The following is a 25,377-nucleotide window of genomic DNA, read 5'->3' on the forward strand; positions in this document are numbered from 1 at the left end:
TGTATATGTGAATCGAGGTGAATCAGAAACTCTTCCCAATAAGAAAATCTTTATATCATAACAATAATAAAGATAAGAGTCACTTTCAGGCAATAGCTCAATAATATACCAGGAATGGAGCCACCACGAATATAATTCAAGCATCATATACTCCTCAATTACATATTCTAAAATAAAGAGGCAAACAGTCTATGTGGGGATCTGGTCCTTTCTGTGTTATTCTGTGTAAGTAACTTAACATTTCTGTGCCTCAGTGTCCAGATCTATAAAATGTGGGTAATAACTAACTTGTAGCGTTGTTAAAATAAGTGAGATGGTTGATATTTATATAGTGTTTAGAACAGTTCCAGACACATCATAAGTAATATGTAAGTAAAAATAACAAATAAGAACAACTAAGTTGCTTACCTGATGAGATAAATTTAAATGTAAATTAAGCAGTCAATGGAAGAAGCCATGGAAGCCTCCAAACCAATCTCTTATTTCATACAAAAATCCTCTAAAACAAGCAAACCTTTGACATACTATAAGGAAAAGAAGACTGCCTCTCTGTAAGGCCTACCTGGAATTCTAAACCTAAAGCAGCAGCATATAAATCCAAGCCAGCTTCCATATGGCAACATATCACACTCTTTAAGGAGCCGTCACCACCTTTTCTGCCTTCTTTTCTTCAAGCTGACATCCTTTATGTCTTTATCCTTTATGACTTTGATGCAGCCTCAGTTTCTCCACTGTCTCCAATACCTTTACAGGCACTGAGCCTGTCAAGTCCCTTAGAAAAATGGGGCAGGATGTCCCCAGATGTGGTCTGCATGGCATCTTTGACACTCTTTGACTAGAAAGACCTTTCTACTAAACGAAGCTCAGACTGCATGTCCAGTTTTTGACATCCATGTCAGCCTATTGCTTTGTACTTAGCTTTCAGTTAATAAAACTGGCCTCTTGGGGATCCCTGGGTGGCGCAGCGGTTTGGCGCCTGCCTTTGGCCCAGGGCGCGATCCTGGAGACCCGGGATCGAATCCCACATCGGGCTCCCAGTGCATGGAGCCTGCTTCTCCCTCTGCCTGTGTCTCTGCCTCTCTCTCTCTCTCTCTCTCTCTCTCTCTCTCTCTCTCTGTGACTATCCTAAGTAAATAAAAATTTTAAAACAAACAAAAAAAAAACTTGTTCTTTAAAAAAAAAAAAAAAAACTGGCCTCTTGATCTGCTAAAAAGCCGGAGAACTGAGAGTTCTACCCTTATGTTGACATTTTCAAGGCTAAACTAAAAAATGCCTATTTATCCTTATTAATAAATCCTACTTTATTATTAATCAGGATAAATGTGTGTGCAAATGGAATCTTAGTACACCAAACCACATTTTAAATGCCTAGAGGAAATTAGGTTTTTTTTTTTTTTTACTGAAATCTTATAATGAAAATTTTGCAAAGTAGATAACTATCCTCTGATTGATTTTTTATGTAAATATCTACTAACATATTATAGTTGCCTGAAGCAGGATACAAATATATTAAGTTTTGGATTATACCATATTATGTTATTACAGCAGATCTGCCCTCTTGTACTTTGATTAAGGCTAATACTCAAATCAGTTTATTTTCCCTAAATATACTGAAACCGGAAAATTAGCATGTGGAAGACAGAGCCAGGAAGCCATAGACCAGAAAGCTATGTCCAGGTCTAAAATGTCCATAAGGTTAAAAAAAAAAAGTTATTCTAAATTAATTAATTAATTAATTAAATGTCCATAAGTTATACTATCCTCACACAGCAAACCAAGAGTTGATTCTTTGGTTTAAAAGTTTCCTCCCATCCCTTTTATATAAATGAAATAATAATATGAAAAAAGAAAATAATATGAAAAAGATTATAGTTGACTCTTTCCTATTCAGTTACCATTTAATACAATCCTTTGTCCTTAAGCAAAGCCTTCCACAGGCTGGCCCTAATTTACCTCTTTTGCTTCATCTCTCATGACTCCATTACTGTCACCCCTAGAGTTTCACCAGCCCCACTCACCTGTACACTCAGCTCAAACCCATTTCTCCAATCCACTCTTGACAAAGGAGGCAGTAGGTAAGATCTCAAATCAATCCTGTGGTAAGACACCAGTATCTAGTGTGCCTGGGTGGGCTCTGGGAACCAGAACTGGGATGTGCCTTCCTCTGATATTTTCTCTACCCCACAATGAAACACACTATGCATGGCCTTCTAACCCAGTTTCTGACTGAGCCTCCCTGACCTATTACTAAGGCCGTAACTCTTAACTGAGCCCAGACACTTAACTGAAGCCCGACAACTTTCCCAGCCCACTTCCAGATGAGTTACCATCTGAGATCCTGTTGTAAACCAGAATGACCTCCAAGTGCCATCACGTCACCTCCTACTAGACTTTCAGTATCAGTACCCTGCCCAAGGACCTCCCATCACATTGGAAAATTGGCCCAAATTTACCATGGGGCTTTGAGCATCACAATTTGGGCTGCCAATGTTGAAGAGAAGTTTGAGAGAAAATGTAGAGGAATCAAGAGTCTGGAAGGCTTCGAGCTCTTTGTTGGAGGCTACACCCAGAAAAAGGACATCTGGATATGAGATCTCAGTGTTGAAGTATGGAGGATGACTGTGCAAATTATGGCTTTTGAAGGACTTGATGAAGAGGGATATGGAGGATATAAGTAAGTCCAAACTCTGAGAAGCTGTTGTCATTCAAGTAAACCTGGATTCATCCAGGATGTGGTACCACCTATGGGTCCACAGAAGAATCAAAGTCACAGGGCAAAGAAGAACCTCTCTTAAGAGTGGGTGGGGGAGGGATCCCTGGGTGGCACAGTGGTTTGGCGCCTGTCTTTGGCCCGGGGCACGATCCTGGAGACCCGGGATCGAATCCCATGTCAGGCTCCCGGTGCATGGAGCCTGCTTCTGTCTCTGCCGCTCTCTCTCTCTCTCTGTGACTGTCATAAAAAAAAAAAAAAAGAGTGGGTGGGGGATAAGTTCCTTTAGGACAATCACTTAGATACAGAACAGTAAAAAGAAACCTGAACTGCCTTTAATTTTATCCTATGTCTAAGACTGAGTAAGGTAAGATACAAGGAATTCTCAGTTTACATGTTCTGGTTAATTCTACAAATACAAATTAAACTTCACTAAGAAAAGTTATGAAGCATATTCCCTGGTAGTAACAATGCAGCTCAGGTGATATGGTAGCAAAGCATGAGTTTCCAGAGATCTCGATTTCAATATGAAATAGAACCCATCCTAAAGCTACCTTTAAGCATGGCGAGAAAATGAACTCAAGGCATAACTATTAAAATTAAAATAGAGAAAAACCACACATTTGACACACATTTATTTATGAGTTTAGAAAGCTATTTACAAATTATTAAAAGCTATGATGCTTATAACTAAAAAGAAAATGGCAGAAGAAAAAAATGACATTGGTTCTAGCTGGGATAGTAGATAGGTACTACAACAAAATTATAAAATGTTAAGGCCACGCCATAGAAAAAAGTTCATGTCAGTCACTGTAGCCTCCCCAGTACCACTCACAATTTCCTTGGAGTAGCATTCCATTTCCATACATCATTTTAAAGAAGTTGCATTTGAAGCATGGAAGTTCTAATATCAAACCAAAAATAAAAAACTGATGCATGTAAAAGCAAAAGGTAAAGTTCTGTTGGTGCAATTCCTTTGATAAGTAAATAATAGTAAAATTGAAAGGCCAATTTCAAGGCAGCCTGGGTAGCTCAGCAGTTTAGCGCTGCCTTCAGCCCAGGGTGTGATCCTGGAGACCCGGGATCAAGTCCCACGTCAGGCTCCATGCAGGGAATTTCACTTTAATAGTTCATTTTAAAAGTTCCAACCTGCTCTAATGAATGTCCATTACCTAAAAATGGCATTGCTTTGAGGCCCCATCACTAGATCCAAAGAACAACCCTTCACAGTTTTGTTAAAGTAAAAGCTTCTCAACCAATAGGACACAAGTATTTTTCTGATTAGTACTCATACACTAAGTTTATAAAATCCAGAAATAGACTCTTAGGTTGGAGGAAAAGAGATTGAAGAAACTATGTTTGACTTGTAAGCATTTAATTTCTTGCATAAAGTAAAATCCTACTCCTTTTGTGCATTCATATGTCACACTTTTTAACTTCCTAAAGTTCTATACCATATATAACATCCAACTGAGAACATAGAAGAATCACTGGTAATCCACTCCCTCTGCTAAGGTCAGATTGGTGTCACCATCCACTAATTTACCACAGAGAGCATGACTCTTCGTCAGCAGTTCTGGAAGAACCAGGATTCTTGGAAGGAAATTAACCTTTAACTAAATTATTTTTTAATATTTGTCTTCCTATGCAGGTCCCTCTTTTAAACTTGTAGTTGGGTTTCTTATTCTTTTTGATAATTTTTATTCATCCTTGTACATAGAAATGGAGACCTTTAATTGAAACTACAAAAATCTCTAAAAATAAATAAATACATAAAAATAATGTAATTGTTGTCATAAGCCTTTACAAGTAAGTCAACTTTCGATGCTGATGTTTGAAATGAGTTTCAGTCTTAAAATTAGAAGCAAAAATTGTGCAAAATAATGAGAAAAAAGAGAAAAAACACACATGCACACATAGAACTTTCTGCTTCATTCTTCTAAATCCCAAAGTGACTCAGATGCTATCAATCATTGTATTTCTAGGTAGCATAAAAGTATGACAAAATTTTTCTCACACTGAAACTTTACCAGGAGAATGGGTATCTTTTTTATTAGCTTCAAAACTGGAGCAAAAAAAAAAAAGAAAAAGAAAAACAGACCAAGTGAAAATATATCTTTTTTGCAGAACAATTGAAAAAGTTAACATGTGTGTGCTATAGGAAAAAAAATCATCTCTCTTTACTTCACGTTTCAGAGATTAATTCACTGTTTTTAAATTTTTCCATAAAGGATTATCCTCTCACTTTAAAATGAGAAAGCTAAGCATAAGCAAAACTGTAGTTATTCCATGTTTCATTCTCTGAAATAATATTAACATAAAGCCACTTTCAGCTTGACACAGTAACAGTTAAACCACCTCAGACAAGGATTCTATAACCTCTCTGTCTTAATTTGACAACTTAATCTCCAAGACTGGCTCTGGAACATTTGCTGACCAAAATATTTTATGAACTATTCCTCATATTATTCAAAAAATAATAATAAAACATACCACCCTGAGTAATTTTTCTTTTTAGAACACCAGGGTAAAATCTTAGAAAGATTCAATTGAACACCAGTGTCCCTCTGGAGATTAATTTAGCAAAGATGCTGTGACCGGGAAAATCTTTTTCTGGTGAGATATGTAAGAAAAGATACAAAGCCATAAGTATTCATTTGTCCTTTTCCTCCCTGTGGTGACAATATAAAAAGGGTTTATCTACCTTTATTCTTGATTGCAGCATAAATTTAAGATAACCTGTTCCCTTGTAGACAATCCACTTGTAGATGCTTCAGCCCTGGCACCTGTGTTCCTGCAAGTTTTTGCTCTAAGAAGAAATTTTTCATGCTCAGAGAAAATTGTCATAAAATAACATATGCATGGAAAGGTGAATATGAGTCGGCATTTTTCTCTTTAAAATTGGTCATTCCAAAGGAAGACAAATCATTAAAGATTGCCCTGAATATCAAAGATTTTATTTCAGTAATATATTTTGAGATTCATGACATAATCAAAGTAGATAATGATTAGAGTTTAAATCAAGAGTGCTCTAAAGCATTAATCAAAATGCTGATGACCAAAGAAAAGAGGGGACTAGATAAATGTTAGCAAAACTACTCACAAACATGTTCTTTACTTGTAGGAAAGCTTCAAATACAATGGCATGCTAATTAAATTTATTGATAAAAATGACAATTTCTTCATGCATTGGAGTAGAAATAAATAGTTCTGTCTTTACACATTTTCCTTGTTGCCAAGAGGGTATCAATTTATCCTTTTAGCCTTGGAACAAGATTAGATTTTTCAACCGAAATGTGACTAGCAAAATCATAAAAATTGAAAAGAAAGGTATCATATTCACTTTGAAAATATCCTGTTCGACATTTGCCAGATTCCTAGCTTATTTTTGTTCTTGCATCAGCAAACCCTTTAATCTTGCCTAACTTCTTTCAACAAAATCAGTGAAACTGTTATCTCGAACAGCAAGACCTTTTCTTTCTAAATGTGAAGCTTTGGTGTCAAATCTTAGCCAGAATGTGTGCCCGGCTACAAATCTATGCTCAACAGGATAGAATCATTGTACTGCAGCACCGCTCGCCCCTTCCCCAAGTTCCGAGCAAAAACATCTTTGTGAGCCAATTTGCCAAAAAGACAAGCTCAGGATAAAGTGCAAATGCGGACTATTTTTGTAGAACTGGCTCTTCTTTCTTTAAAGTAGGAATAAACTAACTTAGATTTTGAATACAAAAATTGGAGAGGTCTTTTTCTTCTTTTTAAAGTACTTTTTACCCACATTTTGAAAGAAATAGTGCTGGAATAAGACCTGTGAATTTAATATATTTAATGAGACAAAATTTGAAAAATAGTTTTTTTTTTTTTTTAAGACTTATTTATTTATTTTGAAGCAGGGAAGGCCTTGAGATGCCTGGATGGCTCAGCGATTGAGCGCCTGCCTTCAGCCCAGGGTGTGATCCTGGAGTCCCAGGATCGAATCCCACATCACGCTCCCTACATGGAGCCTGCTTCTCCCTCTGCCTGTCTCTGCCCCTCTCTCTGTGTCTCTCATGAAAAAAGCCTTTCTTCTTTCTTTCTTTCTTTCTTTTTCTTTCTTTCTTTCTTTCTTTCTTTCTTTCTTTCTTTCTTTCTTTTTCTTTCTTTCTTCTTTTTCTTTCTTTTTCCAAAGGAAAAAGGGAGGGAGAAAAAGAGAATCTCAAGCAAACTCCCCACTGAGCATAGAATGCTTACTGGGGCAAGGTGTGTGGTCAACTCAGCTTTGGGCTCCATCCCGCGAACCAGAGATCACCACCAGAGCTGAAATCTGAGCTGAAATCAAGAGTCAGTCACTTAACCAAGTGAGCCACTCGGGAGCCCCTGGAAAATATTTTTAATACAACTAGTTTATATTTCCCAGGCATTACTTCCTCTCATTTTTCCACCCTCCTCTTTGTCAGTTTTCTACTTTTCTCTTTTTTTCACCCTTTATCCCTATCCTTTGGGGAAGTTTTCATGGTTCAAATTTCTCTTAATTTCTTTTCCCTTTCCATTTGATGTTTTCATAGTAGAACCATGGTTGTATATCACTTTTTATATTTTGCCACAGTTAGCACATTTGATTCTCATAAGCATCCTGTGATATAGTCCTAAAAGGTAGTCTTACCTTCCATTTTACACCCACCTGAAATTACACACCTATTAAGTGTATTAATAGTGGTACACTATTAAGTGGTAAAATGGACACCATAAGAATCTTTTGATTGTCTTCACCCCCTCAGGGAGACCACGCAAACAGGAACATCTCTCTTTTTCATCAATGTGACCTCAGCAATTAGCATAGCATATATTATACATATGTAATTATACATATCTGATCATTATAATGTTCAATATATTGAATAATATAAATGAATGAAAGCTAGCTCTACTTCTTCTACATGTATGAAATCATAGACTTTTCTAATTTTTAAAATATGAACTCGATGAACACAACATTTTATGAATTGGAAAGATCAAGTACTTTGATCCCTAACTCTACTGATAAAGAAATTGTGGCTCAGAAAAACTAAAGAATTAATTCATAAATAATAATCAATAGCAGCTCCAAGCTTAGAACCTAAAAAATATCAACTTGAAAAGGATTTTGAATCCCATACGAACCTGTGGGCTACACTTTACTATAAGCTTGTAGTTAGGTAAAGTGAGTTATGGCTAATTATTATCATCATTCTGTATAGTGCTGATACTGTATATGTGCCTGTGTACATACATGTGCAAGGTTTTTGGGATATGAGGGGAAAAGTCATATATTTTTACTAGTTGATTGCCTCTAAGCAGTGCATCGAATTAAACCGAATTAATCAATTCCTTCTAAATTTTAAAACACATAATGAAAAAATCAAAGCTTTCTAATATTATTTAAGCCATGGTAACAGTCTCTGTATCAATGTTATGTATTAACACTCCTTTAAATAAAAAAAAAAATCCATGACCTGACAAATTCCTAACACATTACATGTATGTTCACACATGTGTTGTACATACACATCTTGCAATTCTCATCACAATTCACCACCTTGCCCCTTGGTCCTCCAGATGGCCCACTGGTTCTCATCAAACTGAACTCCAAGATTCCTCTTTTCCTATTTGCTGCCTGCCAGTAGGAGCTGTCCATGGCAGCTGTTCCCCGAGGTCAACTGCAGCATTGCAATGCTTGGACCTAGTCTCCACACAGTCTTCAGGCCCTTCCTCTGCCCACCTACTTCAGAGCCATGACCAGTACTTGATTGTCTATGCAGAAAGGGGATTATCTAGGATGCCTGGGTGGCTCAGTGGTTGAACCTCTGCCTTCAGCTCAGGGTGTGATCCTGGAGTTTCAGGATTGAGTCCCACATTGGGCTCCCTGCAGGGAGCCTGCTTGTGACTGCCTGTCTCTGTTTCTCATGAATAAACAAATAAAATCTTTTTTAAAAGGAGGGGATTGGGATCCCTGGGTGGCTCAGCAGTTTAGCGCCTGCCTTTGGCCTAGGGCGTGATCCTGGAGTCCCACATCGGGCTCTCTGCATTGAGCCTGCTTCTACCTCTGCCTGTGTCTCTGCCTCTCTCTCTCTCTGTCTCTCTCTCTCGAATGAATATACAAAAATCTTTTTTAAAAGGGGGGATTAGCCACTCTGGAAAACTGTGTGGAGGTTTCTCAAAGAGTTAAAAATAGACCTGCCCTACGACCCAGCAATTGCACTGTTGAGGATTTACCCCAAAGATACAGATGCAATGAAACGCTGGGACACCTGCACCCGATGTTTATAGCAGCAATGGCCACAATAGCCAAATTGTGGAAGGAGCCTCAGTGTCCATCGAAAGATGAATGGATAAAGAAGATGTGGTTTATGTATACAATGGAATATTACTCAACGATTAGAAACGACAAATACCCACCATTTGCCTCGATGTGGATGGAACTGGAGGGTATTATGCTGAGTGAAGTAAGTCAATCGGAGAAGGACAAACATTATATGGTCTCATTCATTTGGGGAACATAAACAATAGTGAAAGGGAATATAAGGGAAGGGAGAAGAAATGTGTGGGAAATATCAGAAAGGGAGACAGAACATAAAGACTCTTAACTCTGGGAAACGAACTAGGGGTGGTGGAAGGGGAGGAGGGCGGGGGGTGGGGGTGAATGGGTGACGGGCACTGGGAGGGGCACTTGACAGGATGAGCACTGGGTGTTATTCTGTATGTTGGTAAATTGAACACCAATAAAAAATAAATTTATTAAAAAAATAATAATAAAAATAAAAGCAAAAAAAGGGGGGCATGGGTTAAAAAAGATCAAAGAATACATATGAACAAAAATATAAAAATAATAAAAAAATAAAAAGGGGGGATTATCTATGCAAAAATTGAATCATCATCATCAAAAGGTAATTTGAAAGAACAAGAGGTATTATACTGGGTGAGACCTGTTGATCTCAATTTTCTGGTCTCTGAAGGCAGCGAATAGGCTTATGGAAGAATTTGGTTTTCAAGATAAAATGTGTGTTCTTTATTAGTAATTTGATCATTTATTCAATAATTTAGATAAGGACTCTAGCATATATAAGACTTCAACCCTAAGTAGCTGAGGGTTAAATGGAATTGATGGAGAAAGAAAGAAATGAAAGCCACTATTTCAAGGAATTGAAATCAAGATTTCCAGCTCTCATTTCAGTGATATGCTCTGTTCTCTCCAGACCATGTGTTTCTGTACCTGCTGGCCCCTTTGCCCACAGTAGCCCTTCACCCCACATCCTTCCATTTACCACTCTCCACTCTCTCCTTCTAACTGATTAATGCTGATTCATCCTCCAAATCTGACATCCACTGTTGCCCGGTGGTAACCTTCCCTAAATTCACCTCCCAACCACAATTGCTGTCTCTCCTCATCATGCCTTCCATTCTTGTCTATCAACACATTAGATCTGATTTTACATTTAAAATATTTTTAAATTATATTTAAAATATATTTAATATATTGTATTATGTAAGAAATTATTTTAATCATATTTATTTTATTTAATATATAGTATTATATATTTTAATTATTTACTCTCTGTCTCTCCAGAACCTAATACCATCCCAACCATTTAGGAGGGCCCCCAACTAATGTCCCTAAATAATGAAGTAAATTAGTAAATAATAGATACAAGACAAAATGATGTAAGCTCTTAGTGGCAGAAAATGCAAGTTTTGAGTCAGATTGCTGGGCTCAGATCCTTCTTCAACATTTACTAGCTGAAAAAAAACTTGAAAACAGTACAGAAATTAAAGTTGCCTCAAGCAATAGGAGATTTTTAGTAAGGATTCTGTGATGGTTAATTTTACATGTCAACTTGGCTAAGTTATGGTACCCAATTAGTAGGTCAAACACCAATCTAGATGTTTCTATGAAGGTATTTTTTGATGTGATTAATATTTAGATAGACTCCAAGTAAAACTGATTAATCTCCATATTGTAGGTGGGGCTCATCCAATCAGTTGAAAGCTTTAAGAGAAAAGACAGAAGTTTCCAAAAGAGGAAGAGATACTCCTCAAAACTGCAACATAGAAACCATGTCCAAGTTTCCAACCTGCTGCTCTATATGGAATTTAGGTTCAAGACAGCACTTGAACCTAAACACTTACCTGAATTTCAAGCCCTACAAATTTCTGATTTTCTAGTCCCAATAATCATGTGAACCAGTTCCTAAAAAGTCAATCAATATCTCCCCCAATGATATATATACATACCTCTCCATACATTGTATATATATGCATATATGTACAGATACGTGCACGTATGTATAATATTGGTTCTGTTTCTCCGGAAAGCCCTGCCTATTACAGATCCATACTAGGGAACCCAAGAGAAGCCAACAGTCCTTTTTCACATGGAAAAGAAAAGATAGAATTAGATTCGTGGAGATCAGGACCATTCATATGCCCAGTTACCAAGAGCCTCAAGCAGCAGGCACTTGTACTTCTTGTCCTAGGACTTTGCCATCAATGTGGTTCTGCTACTACTCCCTTGACTCTGCTATTCTCCAGTAGCTGGAGATGGACTCTTCATACACTGATCAGCTAATCTCTTCCCTGGCTCATATCTTCTGCTGACTCATAGCTTCTGCCTTTGCATCTTCCTCATCATTTCTGCCTCCTCAAGACCTTGGTCTGTCATGACCTCATACCACCAACACAACTCCATGGTTTTCTCCTAAGCAAACTGTGTTTTAGCTCCCATGGCTGGCCTCTTTCCTATCATTACGATTCACAAATCACATTCCTGACAGAGAGACTGGAATTGGCACAATTCATCTTCTGAGGCCAGATCATGGTATAGGCCTCTGAACAGTCTGTGAATTGGCTGCCTTTGGAACAATGGACTACAACTGGGGACAAGTTATGTGATGCCATTCATGGCCATCTGAGACCATTTCTTCATGGAGAACTATGATAAAGTTTGCCTTGGAAGCAGCTGTTCTACAAAAGGGGATAAGGCATTGGCAGAAAAGGGAGCAGCTATAGCATGATGAGAGCAGGATCTCTCTCCCACTCTTGTGGAGGGAGAGACTGGTACCATTAATGGTTACAATACAGACCACTTCTGACCTGTGCTCAGTCACTGTCAGGGACACAGAAGCCCTGGAGGTACCACTGGTTATTATAATTAGGGGGACTAATTTAGATAATGACAGGATTCAGTGTTGTTATGAATAATATACCATGGCATTTACTGTGTTCACAGCACTATCATGAGCTCTATTCTTTTATTTTTACATTGGATTGGAGAACCTTCAGAAATTTTTAATATTGGGATCCCTGGGTGGCTCAGTGGTTCAGCGCCTGCCTTTGGCCCAGGGCGTGATCCTGGAGTCCTGGGATCGAGTCCGGCATCGGGCTCCCAGCATGGAGCCTGCTTCTCCCTCTGCCTGTGTCTCTGCCTCTCTCTCTCTCTCTCTCTCCTCTCTCTCTCTCTGTATCATAAATAAATAAATAAAATCTTTAAAAAAAAAAGAAAAAGAAATTTTTAATATCTTTGGAGGAGAAGGAGTAGCCCAAATTGACCAGGAGTAGCCCAAATTCTGGTATAATGTTCATCGGTATCATAGACCAACTGCCCCCTCTTTAATTCAGCTTCTTTTTTTTAAAGATTGATTTATTTATTTTAGAGAGAGAATACAAGTGGCAGGAGGGCAGAGGGAGAGGGAAAGAGAGAATCTTAAGCAGACTCCCCCCTGAGCATGGAGCCAGATGCAGCACTCTATCTGAGATCATGACCTGAGCCAAAATCAAGAGTCAGATAGTCACTTACTGAACCACCCAGGAGCCTCTTGAATTCAGCTTCTTAATGTTGTAGAAAATTGCATGAGACTTTTTTTTTAAGACTTTATTTATTTGGAAGAGACAGTGAGAGAGAGAAAGCATAAGTGAGGGGAGAGGCAGAGGGAGAAGCAGACTCCTCACTGAGAGGGGGGCCCAATTAGGGGCTCGATCCTGGGACTGCAGGATCATGACCTGAGCTGAAGGCAGATGCTTAACCAACTGAGCCACTCAGGCACCTCTGTAATGAGACTTTTAAATGACTTCAGTAGCATTAATATGGCCCTTACAGATCACTCCTAGCTTGGAAAATATTGCTGAATTGAACAGTGGCAAGGACATCACGGAAGAGCCACCAAGGTGGTATGAAGCTATACCATCCAACAAAGTAGCCTCTGGTTATACACAGCTACTTACATTTAAATAAATTTAAGTTGAATTAAATTAAAAATGTACTTCTCGGTCATATTAGCCAGTTTTTAAGTGCTCAATAGCAACATATGGCAAACAGCTGTGATCATGGATAGCACAGAAATAGGACATCTGTATCATCACAGAAAGGTCTATTGAACAGTGCCTGAATGGCATGCTTGCTGTGATGTTCAAAGTGAAAGGAATGGGAACACAGTCTAGTAGATTTACAGAAGGGTGATCTTAGAATTTCTAGGAAGGTACTTGTGAAGAGAGTTCCAGGAAAAAGATTTGTTGGTGCCTTGCCTTAGATACTGAATTTTTAAAGAAGCTGACCCATTTCCTAGAAAGTAAAATGAATACAGTGTAAAATGTAGCCAAACACCAGAGAATGAAACCACCTTTGCAGTCCCAAGCCCCATTATATCATAAGAAAGGTGTGCCCAGGGGTGCCTGGGTAGCTTAGAGGTTGAGCGTCTGCCTTTAGCTCAGGATGTGACCCTTGGGTCATGGGATCAAGTACCACATCAGATTCCCTGTGGGGAGCCTGCTTCTCCCTCCGCCTGTCTCTGCCTCTCTCTCTGTGTGTCTCTCATGAATAAATAAATAAAATCTTAAAAAACACACACACACACACAAAAGGAAAGAAAAGTGTGCCCAAATATTGGGGCATAAATGAGGTGCCTAATTCAGCAAGGCATTTATAGCAGCAATACAAATCAGAAATTTAGTGTTTCCCCAGAGAAATCTCATATGAATCTTTGAGAAAGACTTCCAAAAGCTGACTAAAACATACAGCTAAGTTGAGGAATGGCAAGTCTGAAGGAGGAAAACCCTGGAATTCAGTCGTGAGTTTACAAGCTCTTTTCTTGAAGGCAGCCCTATTCTCACCCCGTACTAGGGATTCCTACCCAGTGTTGGAATTTCTAGGTGCTGGAAGAAATTTAACTGCTTAAGCAAGACAAAGAAAAAAGGTCAGAAATAGTACAGGAAACAGTATAAAGTAGAGGACTTGATCATTAACCAGAAGTTGGAGAGCTTCTGAGCCTACAATTTCCAGCATTGACAGTTCACATAGGGCCACGCCAAGCTGAAGCAAGATAAGAGGACTGCTCTGTGATGCCTTGCAGTCTTCACACAGTTATTGTTGTTTATTCAACAGTGTGATGAATCACCTCGTTTTACTCTTTTAACCTTCTCATAATGGGCAAAAACTTAATTACATATAATTATTGACTCTAGAAATAGGTATTTTAATATTTTTCATCGTAAAATGTATCAGTCAAGCTCTTTTAAGCTGTTGGATTGGAAGCGGGGTGGCCAAAACATAACCTAGAATCCATGTGTACGCATATCCTGGTTTGCCTCCACGGCTCCGGTTTATGTTGCTGTTCAGGCGTAATTATTAACAGAGCCCCCTCTCACCCACTAAAGTCTTAATTTGGACAATAAATATATGGCTACCTACCCACAATGCTATATGCTATTCTCTAAATGTGTTCCAAAATGCCAAGGGCAAGATGTGTTGTTTTCAGTCTGCTGGTTTTAGAGCCACTTTTCTTCTCAGCAAATGTCACCTTGGATGGAAGATATTACTTCACCAAGTTCGTATTGTTGACCATTTTCAAAACTATTTCATTCTGATGCCTTTTTTTTAACCTCTCTGTACATTTCAAATTCAATTTTAGTGTCAGTTTTGCTTAGTACAGTCTTCTTCCTGTCCTTCACTCTTCAAGATTTTTTTCCCCTTGGCTTTCTATTTTCTTACCTTTGTTGCCTATTTTTCCACATTTACTATAATATGTGTCTCCTATTTATAGTTCCCTTTCCTCCCACATTCAATTTGTCTGTCATGTTCTAAATGACTATTTTTGAGTAAATGACAGCAATTCACAAACAACCACTAGTAGAATGTACACTACCTGATAACTCACCTTTTTATCCTACCTCAAATACATTATATTGAACTTTGATAGGTTAAAAATTTTTAGTGCCTTTAAAAATATCTAAAAAGTTTCAATCTATTGGTAAATATTTACCAACTGGCTTTTGGGACGAGGAACCCTGATTTGTAGTGTTTGCTTATGTCTCTGGCATAATACTGCCACCATGGATGACTTCAAGCTACCAACATGACTTCAACTGATTTGTGAAAATTTAACAATTAGCTCTGATGAGCCAATATGAGCTAGCTTCAGCAGAGCACAGCAAAACCTCTTGCTGAGATACAGAAATAAAAGTTCTGAAAAACTGATCACACAATAATTATCTTAATTACTTAAATTTTATATTTTATAATAAAAGGAAAATAAACTTATATTTTAAAAATATATTGAAAATAAGCTTATATATAAAAAAAAAACACTACCAAAGATCATATCTGGCAACTAGAAATTTCAGTAGGGGCTCTTTCCAGTACTAACTTGGCTCTATTCCCCTAAAGGTTATTCTCAAATCCCAAGGACATTATTATGCAAGGTTAGGACCCCAGGTTCCATGACTGCCACAGTAAAACAAATCCATGGGCCAGAAAACTTCCAAGCTCTGGAACTGAGCCTCAGGGCAGAGAGTAAAAGTCAGACACTATCAGAGCTATAGATCAGTTTACCAGCTATCAAAAATCCTTTGGTATTCAGCAAATTTAAAAGACTGCCTTCTTTCTGTTCTAAGAGATTCCAGAAGACCTAAAGGTTACATCTGGGATCAGTGGTTTTTCACAGATCTAAGCATTATTTTTATTTAAAGCCAATTTATAGCTTTGTTTAGTCCTATGACCTAATATATAATAGAAACTATAGCTTAGAGGTGGGGAAAGCCCTTTGAGAAATAGTTTAAGAACTACTCACACCCGTTCTAATGATTTAATCAAATGTAAGAGATTCCAAGAGAATGCACTAACCAGAGACACCTAGTAAAAGGCAAAATTAATATTTTCTAGAAAACATTCTGTGCCAGTACAACATTACCTCTAAATCTGAATTATTTGGCCTGAGGGGAAAACACCTAAAGGCTGTTGATTTACTGACCCCAAACTTATTAAGATACATGTCTTTGAACACATCAGCCATATGTATTATTGTAGAATTTTTTAAAACCTATACGCCAAACTTTGTAGATAGTAAATTAAAAATAAAATAAACTCTACTTATAGTCATAAGTTGATGCATCATTTCCAGAAATAGCTCATACTTGTTGTTAGACATTGCACTAAAAGCTCTGGGCAAATTATTTTATTTAACTTATTATGAACCCTAAGAGATAAAGAGTATGACCTACATTATACACATTAGGAAACTGAGGCTTGGATCAACTACTTACCCCAAATTACACAGCTAGAAAATGGTAGGATCTGAATTGGAACATAAGCATGACACAGAGCACTTACATTTAACCCAAGGCTGCCTTGCCAAAAACCTTAAAATAATCTTATACTCTCGGATCCACTCATTCCACTGCTACAAACCTATAGCAAGATACTATGTTGTAGGCAGACACAAATATAGCAAAAGAATTGGAAATGATGTAGATGTTCAACAATGTTAAATGATCTATTTATATGAGAGTATTTTTTTAAGAGACTTTATTTATTCATTTATTTGACAGAGAGAGCACAAGTAGGCAGAGTGGCAGCCAGAGGGAGAAGCAGGCTCTGAGCAGGGAGCCTGATGTGGGGCTCCATCCCAGGACCTGGGATCATGACCTGAGCCTAAGGCAGATGCTTAACCAACTGAGCCATCCAGGTGCCCCATACGTATGTTTTAGCCAAAAATGTGTATTCATCAAGGACATTTAATGAGAAACTCACAATATAATATATATAAAAAAAGCAGATCATAAGACCAAAAATACACTATTTCACTGTGTAAAATAAATATATATGTAGATGGGAGCTCCAGGGTGGCTCGGTTGATTGGGCAGATGACTCTTGATTTTGGCTGGGGTCATGATTTCAGGGTCCTGAAATGGAGCCCTGCATCCAGCTCTGCACTCAGCAGGGAGTCTACTTCTCTCTCTCTCCCTCTGGCCCTTCCACTGCTTGCTCTCTCTCTCTCCCAAATAATAAGTCTTCAATCCTAAAATAGATAGATAGATAGATAGATAGATAGATAGATAGATAGATAGATGATAGATGGAAAGCTAAAAGAAAAACAGTAATATCTCTGAGTATCTCTTGGGTTAGGATTATATATGTATATATACACACATATATGTATATATATATATATATTTTTTTTACTTTCCTTCTGTATCATTCTGTTTTATGTGTTTTTTGTGATAAAACATTTTTATAATGAGAAAAGCCATTTTTAAATTCAACAAAAGCCTATGTAGAGTTCTGATTACCATATTTCATGAAAGAAATGCGGGAACTAAAAAGAGTCAAAGAAAAGTAACTAGAATGGTCAGAGGAACAAGTAGTAAACTAATATTATCAGTTCTGGGAATTATTCAAAAAGTTCTGAAATACACCAGCAGAGAATGTCCCAGCTGATTTGGCCCTGGCTGGGGAGTATAATGGATCAGGGACAGGACAGAGGACCAGGCCAGCCTCAGGATCTCTCATCTCCCTCACAGATCAGACCCTCAAACACACTGCCTTCCCTTCCTACCTTCACCCTCTGTTTCCCATTTACTCTTTAACTCACCATAACCTGGTAGCCCCCACCCCCCAACTTCCTCCTCTGCCCCACAGAAATTACTGTTATCACTGCCATCAACCTTCTCTTTATTGTCAAATCCAGCAATCATCTTCCATCCTTGCCTTATATGAATGACCTCTCAGCTGCCATTGAATCAACTGACTCCTTCCTTGAGCACCTCTTTCTTTGAACCCTGCAGCAGATACACTGTTGCCTGTCTTCCCTACGCCCAGGTGCCAGCTGTGTTCAGGTATAGAACAGCAGGATGCCCAAGAGCAGCAGGCCTCTTCCCCAGCCCCAGGAAATGACTGGCTTAAGCCAATCAAGGAAATCTCCTTCCCCTTTGCTGTTTAGGAGTTGGTTTAGGAGTTGGTTCTGGCCCATGAGACTTAAGGATAAGCTCCTACTGTGCACAATTCATATCTTTAGACATAATTTTTAATATCTGATATTGTGGAAGGTCTTTTTTGTGACCATAGAGGAAAGCCAGGAGAATTAGCAGAAGCTAATATAGAGTTTTGACATGGAGGAAATACGGTACTAATTAACCTTGGAACTACCTACCCCCAGACTATTATGTGAGATTATAAAAGCCTATTATTCAAGCCACTCTTAGGTGTTCAGTTCCTTGCAGCCAAAGATAGCCCTGATCACACTGCTATGCTCCCCTTTCTGGCCTTGCTTCTACATCCCATCTACTCTTCAGGCCCTCTCCTGAATTCTACGGTACCTTGCATGCCAGTGTTCTGGAGACTTTCACCTTTAGCCTCTTTATTATTCCTTTCACTTTTTCTTTGTGCTTTCTCTTCCACTTGGATGATTTCAACTGTGCATATTTATTTATAGTTCACATAAATATTTACTGAAAGTCTACTATGAGCCAGATCCTGTTCTGTTTTCTAATGCTCTGGGAATACACTGTTGAATAAGACCACTGATGGACAAGACAGAGGGGAAGGTCGGGAGGGGAGAAGATTAAGGATCTTTTTATGAGTCTTTTTATGGCATTTATGGAACAACAGTGACTATAGTTAACAAATTAATGTTATACATTTAAAAATTTGTGAAGAGGATAAGTCTCATGCTGAGTGTTCTTACACACAAACACACAAATAAAGGGAGGGCTAAGCAGAAGGAGGAAGCTTTTGGAGGTAGTAGATATTTTATTACTTTGATTGTAGTGATGGTTTCACAGGTGTCTGCGAATCTCCTAACTTATTAAATTGTATACTTTAAATATGTTCAGGGATTTTTTTGTTGTTGTTGTTGTTGTTTGTCTTGGTACATAAACTATACCTCAATAAAGCTATTTTAAAAATATAAAAATACAAAAGAAAGTTCTCTTTTATGAAAATGTGCAAATCTTTTGCCTCTTTTTCTATGGGATTATCTTTTTCATATTCCTTCTAAGGAGCATTTTATTCTAGACATTACTCTTCCTATTCTCTAAGTCTACACAGAAGAAATAGCCATGTTTGTAAAACTTCTGATAAATTTACCTGAAGATAAATTTGAACTCAGGACTCTGAAATCTTCTTTGTACCAGGGCTTTTTATTTCTTCTTGAGTCAGTTTTGGGGAGTTATATTTTTCTAGGAATTCATCTATATCTTCAAATGTATAAGCTTAAATTCTCTAAAATATAAACTAAAAATTACCCTTTTTTCAGCTTTGGTTGCTCCCACTAAGTTTTTATAGGTAGTATCTTTATTTAGGTGTAATTCTAAAAACCTTCTAATTTATATTATGATTTCTTCTTTGACCCATGGGTTACTTAGAACTTTCTTATTTAGTTTTCACATATACTGATATTTTCTTTCTAGATATCTTTTTGTTAGTGATTTCTAACTGAGTTGCATTTGTGGTAAAACATACTCTATCATTTTACTATCTTAAATTTGTTTTGACTTCCATTATGATATAGGATATATTCATTTTTATAAATAACCCATCCTTTCTTAAAAAGAAATGCATCTGTAGTTCTTACATGTTCTATATGTGACCATTAGATCAAATCTGTTAATATATTGCTCAAAATTTTCTCTCATTATTGATTTCCTTTTTTTTTTTTTTTTTAAATAAGCTCTATATCCCATGTGGGGCTTGAACTCAGGACTCCAAAATCATGAGTCACATGCTCAACTGACTAAGCCAGCCGGGTGCCCCATTTTTGTTGATTTTCTTGTTAACTAGCTCCATTACTTACTGAGAAAGATGTGTTAAAGTCTCCCACTATCACTGTAGAATTGTTTATTTCCCTTCACAGTTCTGTAGATTTTGCTTTATATATTTTGAACCTGTGTTATTTGGAGCATCCGAATTTGTTACAACATTCAGGAGAATTAAACATCTTATCTTTAACTCTACTAATGTTTTTTTGGCCTTGAAGTCTATTTTTTTTTATAAATTATTATAAGTGCATAAGCTTTCTTTTGGTGAGAATTTGCCTGATTTATCTTTTTCAATCCTTTAATCCAATCTTTCTTTAACATATCCACTGCCTTTTAACTGATTTCATAAAACTACTATCACTGTAGTATTCTAATTATAGTTTTGGCTTCCAAAATAAGATATTCACTTCTCAAAAGAAACAAAAAACAGAACTGTATTTCTGGAATTATGGCTTGTAGTTTTGAATATCATTGGTTTGCCATGGTAAACCCTATTCTTTCTCTGAAGATCAGTTCTTGTTTTTACTGAGCTCATGAGCTCTGCTGGAAAAACATATATGTGTGGGTGGATGCCAGGGCAGGAAGAGGGAAGATGTGGCCAGGAGAGGTGGTAATGGATATGCAATGCTAAATGTAGGGTGGATGCAGCAAATCCAAATGCCTACAAGAGCCAAACAGCCAATCTGGGCAATTACACAAGGCAGGAGGGAATGTTCAGACTGGGGATCACTTGCCTTTCTAAAGGCAGCTATTTATTATCTATCAATACTTACTTTGTTGGAATGTTGCCAGATCATTTTCAGAGCAACCTAAATCGAGATTTGGGTGGGAAATCTACTGAGTTTGAAAAACTGGCAATTGATTCTTTTTTTTTTTTAATTCTATCCCACTCAAATAAATCACATCTGTCACTTATATTTGCAAATCCTTTGTTCCACCTGCAAATCCTGGAAGAGATTGCATTTAGGATGAAGAGAACAACTGAAGAAGGCCTTTCCCCATCCCCATCTATCCTCTTGAGAAATCTCTTTTAAGGAAAAATCTAATTCATGTCCTAGTTCTTGACAAATGGATTTTGAGATCTTTGGCCTTGTCAGCTACCACAAGCAGCATAATATGGTGGTCATCCCTAGAAATACAAAGGGAAAGGGTAAGAAGCAAGAGTGGGGGATCATGCATGAAGATGTACCAAAAAGTTGCTACCAAAACAAAATTTGATACTTCTGGGGCCCACGTTTTCAGACTTATGCCAACATCCAAACTTAAACTAGTCTTTTAACCTCAGCCCAGGTTAGTCCAGTCTGAGAAAAAATATGGAAAAAAAGAGGAAAGGAAAAGATAGAAGATGTGCCCGCCCAAAGATAAATATATGCAGGCATGTGCACATACAAAAGTTTTACAATTCTTTTGCTCATTTGTTATTATTTCAAAATAATAAAATATTAAAATAATAATAAAATATTAGTGTAGTATCTCTGGGGAATCTACCCTCCAAGAGGAGGTGCTCTGATGACTGGATGAACAGGGTGTTCTTTATAATGGAGGAAGAGGAAGAGGAGGAGGAGTAAGAGAAGGAAAAGAAGAAGGAGGAGAGGAGGAGGAGGTGGGGAAGGTGGAGGAAGAAATTGAGCTCCTACTACTTACAAATCACTTTTAGCTGCTTTTACATATGCTATTTTATGAAATGTCAAAACAAAACTGTGAAGTCCTCCCATTTTATAGTGAGAAAACTGAAGCACAAAGAAAATAAATGACTTACCAAGGTACAGATTTAATAAGTGTTAGTTGCCAGGATTCAGAACTAGGTCTCTTGTCTGGAAATCCTGGATATTTCACTCTATCACACCTTCTGTGGCTGACAATCAGATGAGAATCTCAGCTTCAGCAGCCTGGTTCTTAGATAGTCTTGACTTCTGACAAAGTATGGGTACTGGGAGGTGCCAATGTCAAGAATTCAAAACTGAAATCAGAAATGAACAGCAAGACTCAGCCTGTAGCAAAGGCAGGACCTCTGGACAGTTGCAAGGAAACACTTAAAGTCTGATTTTTAAAACCCTGTGAATTCTCACCTTCCCCACAACCAAATCTCCTTTCCCTCTCCTCCACACACAGACCTCGCACCCACATTACTTCCCTGAACATAATAGCCGTTTACCTCAAATTCGAAGAAACTACTTTTCTATTTCTCTTTTTTTAATCTCCTTCCACAACCCAATCAACTATTTAATTACTTTAGCTTAGCAAACTTCAACTTTACATGAAATTATTTCACTATACACCTTCTTATATTTTCAGTATATTAAGATAGGTAAGCCAGTATGTATTGCCTCAGGTAAAGAGAACACACTCTCTATATAGATTAGAACATTTTAAATAGCAAAATATTCTTTTTGTTTTAATCTAGTGTCCATGAACAAAATTGTATTTTCATCTGTTTATAAATACTGATCATATAAAGTACATATCTGTAGTATGGTATTCTGACACAATTTTTGACTGGGCATATGGTAATTGTACTGAATTCATTATACAAGAAAACGGGGGTATTTTCTTTTAGACAGAAAACAAACAAACAACAGACTGGATAATTAAATTAGTTCTCATTCTCTTCAATATGCACAATATAAATTTTCTCAGGGAATTGTGATAAAAGACATTTCACTAGACAAGAGAATCCATAATTCATATGCCATCTCTCTGGTTAATTCTCAGACTGACCCTTCAGAGCAAAGCCTATAATTGTTCTTCAGCATTTTCATTATCAAAGGTTTATTTTACAAATAAGAATTATATATGTATAACCCATCTCCCAACATTGTGAAATTTAACTTATTCTTGGGCTTTGTTAGAAATATTGGGGATTAATTCTGAAGTAAACAGAAAACAGTAAAGCTTGTCCCCACTCAATCTGATCTCAGGCCCACCTTGCTCATCACAATTGCTTTGTATCTCTGAAAATTCATAAAGCCTATAATAAAACATTTGATAATAAAGACATGGTCTTATTTACCCCAATCAGTATCTACCGCAGTTCCTGGAATGAATTGTGGAAGGGACAGAGAGCATTATGAAAACTGTAAACAAGTAAGTACTTGCCCATGTAGAGGAGAAAAGAATTTATAACTTTACCTTTCAACATTCTTCTAGCTGGTCTAAGAATCAAATTGACAGAAGACAGAAAAACAGAAAAAAAATCAAAGTCTAATAACACATATACCTCCTATATACATGACAGAGACCAAGGAAAACTGAGTAACTCACTGAAACGGCTGAAGTTATGGAAGCTTATGAGGAAAAGCACAGTAAAGCCAGGTAAGGTTGTTATGCATAGTTAAGCCCACAACTTGTCTGTTGATAAATTTCTAATGACTTAAGAGTGTCCTCTTCTTCCTGATACTGAGGAAGAAACTCTTAGGATTGGAGATTTCTCTTACGAATGTAAATGTATCTTACTACCAATTAACTGCTACCCAGTTTTCAGTTTCTCTTGCCTCTGCAGTTTCTTAAAAATAACCAGCTTAGAACAGTCAATATGCCAAAGAGGCATATCTTGGGGTGGCAAAATTTGCTCTTTTACACCCACAAACAAAATTAAGCTTTAAATATAGATTTCCTGTACAAATGACTCAAACCTATTTTGAAGAGTTCTCCTGTTTCCATCGGTAAGGCACTTGGGAAAACAGAATCATTTACATTTAACTAAAAATTTACTTTATAATTTTGTTGTAAAATTATGTTTTCAAAAAAAATACTTGCTTCTTGATACTTTTCCACAAACACAGCGCATATAGCATGTATTGAAATTCTTTGCTAAAAGAAGCCATTTAGTTTTCCAACTTGATTATATTCTATCCCCTTCAGGAAGCATTTATTGTCATATGAGGGGGTCAATGATTATAAAAAGAATTATGTTTCTCAGGTTTTTAATAGAAAAATTCATGAAGTGCTTTTATGAAGAGCATTTTTTTTTAAATCTCTAGCAGTTTGTTTCATCCATTTCTAGGACCTTTAACTAAAACCAAAAATCCATTAACTTTTCTTGAAACATTTCACTGGGTATCACAACTTGTATAGAAATAGGTCCCCCAAGGACCCACATTACCCTCAGTGACACCTATACTATAGTGTCCTATAACTCCTAAGCCGGTGCAGTGAATCATGGTCAAATAACAGCAGAGGAAGTAAAGGTGAAGTCTGAAAATCGTTGAGCGTAATTCCAATTGTATGGTATCTTATACAAAACTATTCTATACTGATAAAATACAGTGGATCTGTCTATCTCATAGAAACTGGAGTGGAATGTAAAACAGTGAAATGATAAATGTTCAATATATAGCAGAGAATGTTAACTCTCTTTCCTGGAACACTGAGTCTTCTAGGTTACTTGTTCACAAATGTTTTGTCCCATATCTGGAGATCTCTTCAGCAGATCATCTGCCTAAACAGAAAGGATTCAGTAGAACAAATGGGTGATAAATGAGATACCAAATGAAAAATATCAAATAAATTAATAATTTATTTCCAGAAAAGAAAATCACTGGCTTTGATATACTAGAATAAATAAGCAACCTGTCCAAGATCCATGGGATAGACTCTTCAGACTATATTAGTTTCCTAAAACAGTTTCATAACAAATTACCACAATCATGGTAGCTTAAAAAAACAGAAATTTATTCTCTCACAGTCCAACAGCCAGATGTCCAAAATTAGTTTCACTGGGCTGAAATTAAGGTGTTGGCAAAACCACATTCCCTCCAGAAGGTATAGAAGAAAATCCTGTCCTTGTCTCTTCTAGCTTCTGGTGGCTGCACCATTCCTTGTGCCACATCTCTCCAACTTGTGGCCACATCTGACTTGTGGCCATCTCTCCAACTTTTGCCTCTGTGGTGGCATGGTTTACTCCTCTTCTCTCTGTGTTCAAATCCTCTCTGCCTCTCTTTTAATGACGGTCGTAATGGCATTCAGGGACCTCTGACATGATCCAAGATAATCTCATCTCAAAATGCTTCACTCAATCACCATCTGCAAATAAATCTTTTTCACAAGTACAGATTTCCATAATCAGTATGCAGATATCTCTGAGGGAAGGTGGGGAGGCATTTTTAGTTTACTGTACAGACCAAGACCATAGTTCAAGAATTTAATTGTAAGTAAAGAAAATGGTGATAAGAAACATGAGCTTTCTGAGCCTTGCACAACACTTACTCAAATCCCAGGTGTGTGATGGCAGCTGTTTGGAGAGTCATTCAGGGGTCTTAGTCACAGTGATGTTTATGGATTAATAGATTATCTTCCTTCAGGCAATCATCAACCAATTGAGAAGCTGATTCCTCTGCCATTTATCTAATAATAAAGATATATGTAGTAGGAGGAGTTGAAATTCTTTCCAGACCCTGAAGTAGGACAGAACATATTCTCTGGTTATCCTTCAATGCCTTCCATCAAAGCTATAGCTTAAAAGTTGCCTGGAGATCAACAGTTTTTTGTAAGTCTTCCACAGAATATTGTCACTGACATAGTTACAATAGGGAGGCAGAGTTTACTTCCAAAAATGTCAGTGGAGGTGCTGAGAAAGTGTCAGGCCAGCTTTGGTCGCTGGTGCCTACCTTTCGGCTGCTAATATAATATATGTA

At 37.3% G+C, this 25,377-nt stretch overlaps 1 long non-coding RNA gene across 2 annotated transcripts in view; it reads right to left on the reverse strand.

Moving 5' to 3' along the window:
• Window positions 1–25,377, reverse strand: part of LOC129516409 (uncharacterized) — an 80,267-nt gene that overhangs the window by 36,936 nt on the left and 17,954 nt on the right. The window contains exons 1-2 of one of the 2 annotated variants that reach the window (XR_008665760.1): window positions 24,950–25,125; window positions 21,504–21,704 (exon numbers count right to left, since the gene is read on the reverse strand). This is a non-coding gene — a long non-coding RNA (uncharacterized LOC129516409). Of the gene's footprint in view, window positions 1–21,503; window positions 21,705–24,949; window positions 25,126–25,377 lie in introns of those variants that run through there. The other variant, XR_008665759.1, reaches the window with a different exon arrangement.

Source organism: Nyctereutes procyonoides, unplaced genomic scaffold (assembly GCF_905146905.1).
Source record: "Nyctereutes procyonoides isolate TBG_1078 unplaced genomic scaffold, NYPRO_anot_genome, whole genome shotgun sequence".
In the NCBI taxonomy this organism is placed as follows: Eukaryota; Metazoa; Chordata; class Mammalia; order Carnivora; family Canidae; genus Nyctereutes; species Nyctereutes procyonoides.